General features: G+C 41.6%; 1 long non-coding RNA gene across 1 annotated transcript; it reads right to left on the bottom strand.

The window, feature by feature from the left end:
* Positions 1-1,628: 1,628 nt before the first annotated feature.
* LOC125618664 lies at positions 1,629-7,629 on the bottom strand. Its single transcript, XR_007350018.1, has 2 exons — positions 3,814-7,629; positions 1,629-2,440 (listed from the first exon to the last, which is right to left on the bottom strand). It is a non-coding gene; the product is annotated as an uncharacterized LOC125618664 (long non-coding RNA).
* Positions 7,630-10,630: the final 3,001 nt, after the last annotated feature.

The raw sequence follows: 10,630 nt of genomic DNA on the forward strand, positions 1-10,630 counted from the left end.
TTTCCCTGAGAAATTTTCCTGGATGTGATGAACAATATTGACTTTTAAGATTTCCGATTGAATAGCAGAAAAAGTGAGAACACTGGAGCTGGACCCACGCCTTGCAGACTCCACGGATTCTGAAGAGGTGTATGGTTCCTGTGATTAAGGAGAGCTACTGAACTCCAGATCTCCCTATCAGACTTTGGAAACAAAGCAAGAAAGAACCCAAAGTGCAATGGACAGGGAAAGAAACCAATGAGAGCGCCACTCTAAGAGCTTGCCTAGCGGGATCAAGGACCTCTGCCCTTTGTGGCTATCTAACAGCTTTCAAATAGTCTCTGAATTTGATTGTTCCTCTGTTAGGATTCCTACCTGCTACTGGGCTTGGGGTGAGCTGCTTTGTTCCCCCTGTGCTCCCGCCATGATGTGCCATGGGGCCACTGACTGCCAGCTGAAACCTCCAAGACTGTACACCAGAGTAGACCTTTTCTAAGTTGATGATCTCAGGTATCTGTTATAGTAACAGAAAGCTGACTAAAATACTGCCTTTATTAGGTAGAATGTTGCTGGTATGTAACGTAGATTCCACTAATCAGTCCCACACACACAACTTTGGAATGAGTTATGTGAGGAAACAGTCTGAGTGCAGGTCTCAGTGGCTTGGTTCTGGGATGGATGGAAGAATTACAGTTATGTGGTGAGATTCTTTTTGCAAACTCAGCCATAAGCTTATTTCTCTTGCCCTCGGAGCCAACTAATATCCAGTAAATAATTCCTTGTCTGCTTAAACTAGCCAGAGTGAGTCCTCCTTTTGCAGCTAAGAGGCCTAGCTGACCTTCTATGGCCTAGGTAACCTTTGTAGGCCTTGGCTTTACACTTGCCCTTCATCCCTCCCTGATTATCAGGTGGGTCACATGAAGTCTAAGCAGTACAGGGATCATGCGTAACTCACAATAGAAGCCAAGTAGGGGCCCGCGGCCACTCTCTATCTGTCACTGTTTGTTCAGAAGAGATTTCCCTTCCCTGCTCCCAATGAACTCTAGTGGATTCCAGGCTTTTTTCTTATGGAGGTATGGCCATTTTAAGTATTAAACAATCTGTTAATTACTATCACACAGATTTCAATGTGGGACTTAGTGGCATTGTGGCACATTCTCTCTAACTCTTGAAAGCTGTGACGGGGAAGGGGATGAAATTGGTTGCTTCTCTGTCTCCTCATCTCCTCTTCTTCTCCCCGGGAATTGTTGGACAGGGAGTGAAAAATGAATTTTAAAAAACTCCATTAATTGAACTGACCAAAAAAAAAAAATCAGTTTAAACGCGGTGTACGTTCAAAGCAGAGACTTTCATGAAGGCCTCTTGGACTTCATTCAGTTTCCTTGTCCTGAGCAGACACTTCTGTCATCTAGATGGTCATGTATACCTTTCTGGAAATCCAGCCTTCATCTAGGTTTTGCTGTTGATGTGTGGCTGGCTCTTGCAGTCATATCAGACAAGCACCCAAAGTGACCCTACTCTGGTCTTTCCTGCACATGGTCTCATTCCCATCCCTTCTCCTGACCAACTCCAGCAGTATTTCCTATCAATACACCAGCCTTGCCCGGTTTCTGCCACCTCTGTTTGAATCAAGACAAGATTCTCATCAGAATTTGAACTCTTATCTTTCAACTGCAGTGGTCCATATTAAGATCTTAAATGTTAGCCCCTGGAAGCCAACACTTCTCCTGTGATGAGATAAGACACTGAATAATGTTGATACGGAAATAAAGGACAGGGGTATGTTTTGTTTAAAATAAAATGTTCTGAAAATTCAACAAACTGAACTCAGCACACCTATATGCAACACGCAGTGAGCATGTGTCAGAGAAATGGTGACAAATCACTGCTGGAATGATCTTGTTAGAAGAGTAGATTCTTAAAGAGTGTGTAATGATATTATTAAGAGAAAATAAATCACATTAATTCGATGGAAAATGTCTGGATGAATGATACTGACAGGAAAATATGGGAAATTTTGAAACTGAGAGAAAAGACTATGCCAGGAATTTGGCTTACTGAGGAGGTGGTTTCCTTTATATTTGTTGCACGGCAGTTGCTGATTGGGAGATTGTGTCCTGAGGGTACGCCTCGAGTGATATCTGGAAGTCTCAGTGCTGACTTCAAATGCCGCATCAAGTTTGGCTTGGTTTCTGGTGTCTACAGGAGTTTTGTGCACAGCAGCGAATACTGACAAGGCTTTTGCTTCTCTGAATTATCTCAGGAAACACAAAAGCTAAACACTAGGAGTTCTTTAATGGATAAAGTTATTATCCATTGATCAGAGTCTCAGAATCCTGAAACTGGAAAGCAGGAGATTTAAAAGTTGTATCAACCCTTGTTAGATCACAATCTTCATTATTAACTTCTGCTGGAGAGTGGATTTGGAGGGAGAGGCCAGAAGCAAGAAAAGTAAGAAGTCCTGTGAAGAAATAATGCTAAGTTGAATTTACATACCTCTTTAAACTAATTAAAGACACATTTTATTTCATCTTCTATATACAACATGCCTGAAAGATAGGTAAAGAATAGAATTACTTTTGTTTTTCTTAATTTACTTATGAGTCAACAGTAAAGCTTTTAAAGTTCATGCCTCCTAAGTCCACAACATCTGGCAGAGACCTTAAAATAAATACCATGCAAATTAACAAGATTATATATGTAAATCTCCTCCTCCTATAGTCATTATCTCGGTGCCAAAGTTTAAAAGTGAAGCTCAACAAATAGAGTGAAGAGAGTGATTTTATATTGCTAAAAGGCCCAACTAGCACTGAAGACAAATATATTGTACTTTTAGGCACAGATTAACATATAAACAAAATGTATAAGAGAAAAGTTATCAGAAATTCAGAATATGCTGATAATAGTTTATAGACAGACACTGACATCACAAGCAATCTATGACACAAAGCTTTAAAAAATTCTGAGTCTTGGTTTTCTTATCTGTAAAACTGGCTTGATATTTGCTATCAAATTTATTAGGATTGATAGGGCTGCTTTCAAATGTCAGGCACCAAAGACAACAGCTGTTATGAGTTTATGCCCAACATACAGTAGTAGCTTTAAAAACACAGAAATTGTAGTAGCACATAGGAGTAGCTACCTTAAAAGCAGATAATTCACTTTCTTTTAGAGAGTTGTAAAATATACACAAAAACTAGACACAAAATATAAATAAAAGAATAAATTCTCCAGATTATGTTCCCTATTCATAGTGCAATACATTTTTTATTAGAACTGGTGTTGGCCAGGCACTGGATCACCGAGTCCAGTTGCTGCCACTACCTTGAAACACCACATTTCTATTTTATTTTTCTTACTGTTTTTGAAAAGTAATAACAAAAACAAATACGTAACAACAAAAGTTTATAGAAAAGGTTAAAAACTACAATGTAGTGCTTGCCTTGTGTATACACGGCCCTAGGTTCAATCCCCAGCACCATAAACAAAACAAAACATAAAAACTACAATGCAACCATTAAAATAACACCTAAGTCTATTAGTTAACAACAGACTTTGTTGTTAACAACAAACAAAAATTAGAGCTCATAATACAGTAGCTTTGGGAATGAAGTCAGAGATTCTCAGAGGTCAATTCATAGTTTTCAATGTTTTACTATTAAAAATAATAAGAAGATAAAATCTTTAACTTCTTTAAGGAAGAAAAACAAACCCATTAAAAGTCTTAAGGGTATTATCAGAAATGAAGCAAAGCAAAAGCCTCTAAAATAAATGGTTAAGCAAAATAATATAAAGGTAGAATCAACAAACCCAAGAACCCATAATTGCACTTACAAGATTCTGGAGTCTCTTCAAGCAAAAAGTTGAATTAAAAGGAGGAAAAACAATGTCTGGGTGACTGATTGTTAGCAAGAGCTCCCTGGACAAAGATGAAGGAGGCCTCCTGGGAGGTGAGCGGCAGGAGACTCCACAGCCGCTCCTTGTCACAGAGCTTCCTGACTTCTTGCAGATGTGGCTGCCTTTCCCAGGAAGGCACCCAGAGCAGAAAGTTCCCTGTGAGACAGGGACAGAGAAGAGGGGGGCTGCTGCGCCCTGGAGTGAGCCAGTGCCTCCAGGAGAGACGACCTACTGGGGCTTTTCCACTTCTTCTCTGGCAGCCGTGAAGGTCTGGCTCACAGGACACCCACAGCCTCCTTCTGGGGGGGAGAGAGGAGAGGTGCTGAGCATGGGGCACAGGAGAGGCTTCACACCAGCTGCTGTCAGAGGCTGTCATTGCTGCAAGGTGCAGGACTCCCTGCGTCATGCTTCATAAGTTAGGAAGCCCCGTGAGATGAGGGACTAGACAGGGTTGCCAAGTCCAGCAGGAGTTTCACATGCTGGTGTTGGCCAGGCACTGGATCGCCGAGTCCAGTTGCTGCCACTACCTTGAAACACCACATCTCAGGATCACATCACATCCTTACTGCCCAGATGAAACTGTGACAGGAAGATGGCCTCATCTCACAGCTGGCCTCCGTGTGTCATGAGAGAGCCCTGGAAGGGCCTATGTCACATCCAGGTCGGGCAAGGAGAAACCGTCTGGGGAGTGGAGTCCATAGCATTAAGATTAGCAACATGAAAAAAATATATATAAATAAAAAATATAGAAGGGGCTAGAAATAGCTGCCAAGTGCTTATGGCCACATTCAATTCAGTGTGCTAGACATAAGAGATTTCCTTTTATTTACTGTGGGCTTCCTGAATCCTAGAGTAGTTGTCCTTTATGGATCTCAGCCATTATCCACTCAAATGGTGCCTGAGTTCTCTCTTTCTCTTGGCTTTTGGTCTCTGAAAATTCATCATTCCTAATTTCTCAGTGACTTTCTAAAAAGAGCTTTTGGTGGGGCTGGAGTTGTGGCTCAGTAGTAGAGCGCTTGCCTGGCATGTGTGAGGCCCTGGGTTCAATCCTCAGTGCTTCATATAAATAAATAAATAAAATAAAAGATCCATTGACAACTAAAAAATATTTTTTTTTTAAAAAGAGCTTTTGGGGGGACATGTCATCCAAATATTATTTTTTATACCCTTTCAACTGGACTCTACCAAGTGATATAAGTAATAAAAATGATCATGAGATAGTCTATTATAATTTTATTTTATTTTTTTTTTTAGCTTTTTTCTCCCTTCAGAAACGGGAGGACAAAAGCCAGAAACCTAGGCACCATGAGCTTACTTGGCTGTCTTTCTGGTTTCTGTAGAGGTCTAAGTGGGATCCACACTTTACAGCATGTAGTTAACTAAGAGGTCAAAAATTGCCAAAGTTGATTGCTCATAAAGGAGGAAAGTAGCAAGGTGATGATGGAATGTCAGTTCTCAGTGACAGGGAGGAAAGAAGCCTGCCTGGCTCAGCAAGCACACAGGTGATTCAGAGTCCTCTTCCCAGGGGTGCTAGGTGTGAGCCATTGGTAAGAAACAGCAAGCAAAGTCTGAGAAGGAAGCAGTGAGCACACTAACTTGCAGCAGTTACACAGCCAACAAATGATTTTAGTCCTCAGGTGGCCAATCTGGAAAGAGGTGCACAAGCAGTTTCCAACAAGAGTCTTTTAAATCCAGATACCCCCGTAGCAGTTCCCACATGTGCAATTGAAAACAGTTTTCCTCACTCTAGGAAGGAAGCTAGTCCGACCCAAATCCCTCACACACAACCTCTCACATACAGCCAGGAGTACAGATGGCAGTAAAGGGTCTCTTGGGAGCAGAATCCACCTGGAAAGAAATACAGGTTGTTACATATTCATTTTCCTTCTGCAAACTGTCCCTTGGATGCCAATGTAGGCTAGCTATGTTTGGAATGCAAGAAAGAATCTCAGGAATTAAGTTAGAACACTGATGGCAGAAAAGGGTCTTCTTGGGAGCAGAACCTCTTTCCCCCTGGGGATTAGGAATAAGTGTATCCCACTAGGTTCTGCCCATCTGATGAAAAGCAGCAGGACACGTGACTCGTGGCCCCAAACTGAGATTGGGACCCACGTCCTTGCTGCTCTGAGCTTTAATCTTCTGTGAAGCATAGACATGCCCAAGGGAAACATTCAAGTTTACCAGCTGATGCAAGTTCCTGCTCCAATTTGTTGCTTTCAGTTATTATGTGCTTATTAAAATACATCTGATTCTGCCAATATCCTGCTTAAAATTCTTCAATGAATCCTTTGTGCCATATAAGAGCACTGGGGATTGTAAACACTGGCTACTTCCCCACTCCATTATTCAAAGTATTTTGGTTTTCCCTGGTCATAGCTTGAGTCTCACACTGAATCAATGAGTTTTCTGTCTAAGGACTTCTGGGCGTGAGGAGACATGCACACATCAGTCAGTCAGTCCATCTCTGAGGGTAGAAGCTGTAAGAGGTCAAACTCAAGAACTGCTGGGGACCATGGTTTATCCAAATATGGAGAGAACTGCTCAGCAATGGGAGAGGATGACTGCTCGTATGCACAAACAAAACAGGCTGAAGGAGAGTCCTGGCAGCATTACGCCTCCATTTCAGCTGGGTTTCATCATATTGTTGACCTGGCTATCTCTGCATCCTTGGAAGATGAATGTGAAACGTTACACAGAAATTAGGAAATGACATGCCACAGAGAGCACTGTAGGAGCACACCCTTCAGGGTGGTCTGTCCTCACCGCTGACCAGAGGCTGAAGATTTCCATTTACTTCCAGGTTGTTCCTGACTCATGAAAAAAACCTGAAAACAGTCTTTAAGTTCTTCTTCTTTTTTTTTTTTTTTTTTTTAACTTTTTCTGCTTTTTCAAGCTCAATCTTTCCAGCAATATGAGATGATCCCGAGCTTCTTGAAAATATCTGATAATTTGATTTTGAAAAACATAATACATTTGGAACATTCAGTGGAAAGAAATACAGGTTGCTACATATTCATTTTCCTTCTGCAGACTGTCTCTTGGGTGCCAATGTAGGCTAGCTATGTTTGGAATGCAAGAAAGAATCTCAGGAATTACGTTAGAACACTGATTATCTGTAAAGCATTCCGTTTAGGCTTCAAGATTGAGCAAGCTTGTGCTGTTTGAAGTTGGTGAGTGGAAACTTACACTAAGAAATTTCCCTTTCATTGTTAGCACAAGTCAATACCTGGGAAGCCGCCTGGGAAAAGGCGCAGCGGGTGTGCCTCTGAGGAGTGCTTCCTTTTCACTCCTGAGAGCCTGGTGCAGCTCTCAGCTGTGTTAGGCAGTGGCTGAGGAATCCACAGGCCCCCAAACAGGGCCAGGAACCTATGGCTAGCACCGTTATCAGCCCATTCTGGTACTTGATTTTTCCAAAAAGAATCAGAACACAACTGCACAGGAGCAAGGTTTTCCCTTCGTAGGCTCCAGCACAAGTAAGAGTTCCCAGGCTGGCTCAAACAAGACGCAAGAAGCAAGAAGCACAAGGTTTCGTTTCTTTTGTTCCTAAGGTGAGGAAGGTCCTGTCTCCTGATGTCATCTCATGCAGAGGGTGCTCTCCATCATGGGTCCTCAGGCAAAGCATGTCTCATTATCATCTTACGTCTTCTCCTTGGGTATGGTTTTTACTATGCCAAGAAAGCAAAGGTTATTGTAGGTTACTTTAGTGACTAATATGAGCTTGCATTTGTCCCCAACCCCCAACTCAGAAAAGCCCCTAAGGTCTTAAGTCAACAAATACCTGGGGAAGTCAAACTAGTATGGGTCCTTGTTCTTCAGGTTAAGAAGTAACTTGTCGGGCTGGGACTAGGGCTCAGTGATAGAGTGCTGGCATGTGTGAGGGGCTGGGTTTGATCCTCAGCACTACCTAGAAATAAATTTTAAAAAAGATATTGGGTCTACCTACAATTATTTATATATAAATATATAAATATACTTATATGTAAATATACACACATATATATATAATTAACTTGATAACTGTTGTTTTTAATTCCTTATTTCATGGTGTATTTGCTGAGCCTGCTGTTCCTACTAACCCTGTAAGATTATTCTGACTGCTCAGCCCCATGGAATGCAGATGAGAAAGATGCCACTGGTTCAGTGGCAAAAGAGAGAAGGGTACAGAGGTAGAGGAGAGGAGCTGGGCGCTGGAGAGGTGTCATGGGATCTTAACAACCAAGGTCTCTAACTGGGGTGCCACCCACCTGTAGGTATACCAAGGATTAAGGCATAGGTGGCCCAGGGTAGTTTTAGGGAAATCAAATTCCAGATCCATATTTCCATAAAGCCCCCCCCCTCCAAAAACACATTGGGTTGTCCTTTCCAACCTTTTCTTTTGAAAAGAAATCCTCCCAGTTCACTTGAAAAGTACTACAAGGAGAAGAAGGTGGAGAAGGTAAGGCATTGGGGGAGTGACTGAAATACCAGCATTGGCTCAGCCTCCTTTAATTAGACCCTCTGGGACTCAGAAAATATCCCTAAGTATGGAGCCCTGGTGTGCTGAGTGCTTTGAACTAGAAGGTCTCCCTGACCTTCCACTCTCCTGGCTGTGCTTTGCCTTCTCCATATAGTACAGGGAGAGGATTTCTCTGCACTTCCCTTATTTGCCTTCAGAGAGATGCTCTAAAAAGGAAGTCAATTGCTAAAAGCCCCTTCTCTGGGAATCTCACCCTCCAGGGAAGAGAAATCCACAGGGGAGGAGATACCATGCCCAGACAGAATTTGTCACAGTCTATCACCCATTCTCCTGAGGGACTCCTCCAAGACTTGTTACCTGTGACACACTTGACCTGCATAACAAGACAACCATTATCCACTATCAGTTTCTTCCTCTCACCCTTCCATTACTTCTTCTCCCCTCCCCCTGAAAGCCCCAAATGCTTGTTCTTTTCTATAGTGGAAGTGCTTAAAAACCTCAAATTGTTGCCCCTTCTTCGAGCCTCATATGGTACTTTGTGGGACTCCAGTGTTTATGAACATAATTGAAATGACTTTTCTCCTATCATTATATCTACTGTCGGGTTAATTCATAGACTCAATTATCAAAGCTTCAGAAGTTAGAGAGAAAGTTTTTTTCCTCCTGTGACACTGGTTAATGCTTTACTTGCATATTTTCTACCATTTCAAGGAGAACTATGCTGGAAATTATATCCTCTGCAACTATTTAAATTTATGATAAAAATTTTAGATTATAAATATGCAAAGCCCTGCAGGTAGTCCTTTCCTGCTTGGCCATGTGGTAACTGAATCTGCAAACAGAAACCATGCAATCTTAAAGGAAGGGATCATGTCATATAATCTTTAAGATTTTTCTCAAAATAATAAAAGTTCTTTCACTGTCAGTTATGAATGTACAGAGAATTAATACTTAGTACACTGTAACTTAAAACACTGGGTACATTAATAATTTAAACTTTGAGAAATAGAAAGTTCAGCGAGAGCAGTACGGGAAGTTCTCGCCTTCTTCAAAGGGTAACTTAAGAAACGGTAGTGTCTTGGTAAACTGTCATACTCCTTTGTACACTTGGGTCCACTTCCATTTGTACTTTGTACTCTCAACACTATACATTATCCCTCAGAGTTCTTTTCATGTGAAGTTCTTTTGCCAACATCATTTCCTCTGGGATTCCCTTTTTTGTTACAACTGCTTTTCTCATTGCTGTCTGTGAATTTGCCTTTACTAAGTTCCTCTGGCTGGACTACCCATCTAATCCAGAAGTGCTTGGAAGATAACAGCAATAACACTTCCATGGCTAGTTATTTATTCTCCAGGTTTTCTCCAATTTTTAAAAGGGTATTAAAGTAAAATGTCTGGAGGCCACTGGTCTACAAGGAAAGCAAACTTGATAGACAACCGTGATGATGGACATTTCTTGAAGAGCTTTATCCATGCTTAGATTTGTGCTATGCCTATGGTATGGAGTACAGTAAAATCCAGGAACCCTTTCAAAGTTGTAAATCACCTTGTACAGACAAGGCAAACAGTGAATAATAAAAAGCACTGGGGCATTTCAGAGCAGAAGGGGACTAAAGATTCAGTTTGGGTTGGCCACAGGAATGCTTGACTTGTAAAGCTTTTGTTACAGTGTGGGCATCAAAGGTGGTCTCTCCAGAGGCAGAGGAGAGTTCTGTTTTCAGGTTCTAAGTTTCAGGCTCTTCACTTTATCTCCGAGAAGAATTTAAGAATACATCAGGTATGAGCATCAGAGGGAGAGATTTATTATAAAGGGAAGGCACACACTCTTAGAGCAGAGTGCAGGTAATCTCAAGAGTGAGACCTTCAAGGGATTGAGGCCAAACATTTATTAGGGTGAATAATTACTGGAATATGTATGACCTAAAGGAGTTGGGCTTCCCTTGGGTCTGGGAATATCAAGCAAGACTGTGTTTCCTTATTAGAGAGTCTGGTCTAGTGTATAGGCTTTAGCTTACATTAGTGTCTCTGGCAGTTGGTTGCATGGGTGATCAGGCCAGAGGGTCATCATCCAATCAAATGTCAGCCCCTATCCTCACAAAGTTAATAGTGTCTTTCTATCAAGGACTGGATCCTGTTTTACTACATTCCAGAAAATTTTCAGGGAACTGGAAATGCAAAGTAATTTATGGGATGTTTAGTATATCTTTATATCCTGACCCTCTGCTGTCCCTTAGGCTCATTTGCCTGCCTCACGAGGTGTTTATGAGTTGTTTGTTCTCTATTTTAGCAGCATATTTT

This window comes from Marmota marmota, unplaced genomic scaffold (assembly GCF_001458135.2).
Source record: "Marmota marmota marmota unplaced genomic scaffold, marMar, whole genome shotgun sequence".
Classification (NCBI taxonomy): domain Eukaryota; kingdom Metazoa; phylum Chordata; class Mammalia; order Rodentia; family Sciuridae; genus Marmota; species Marmota marmota.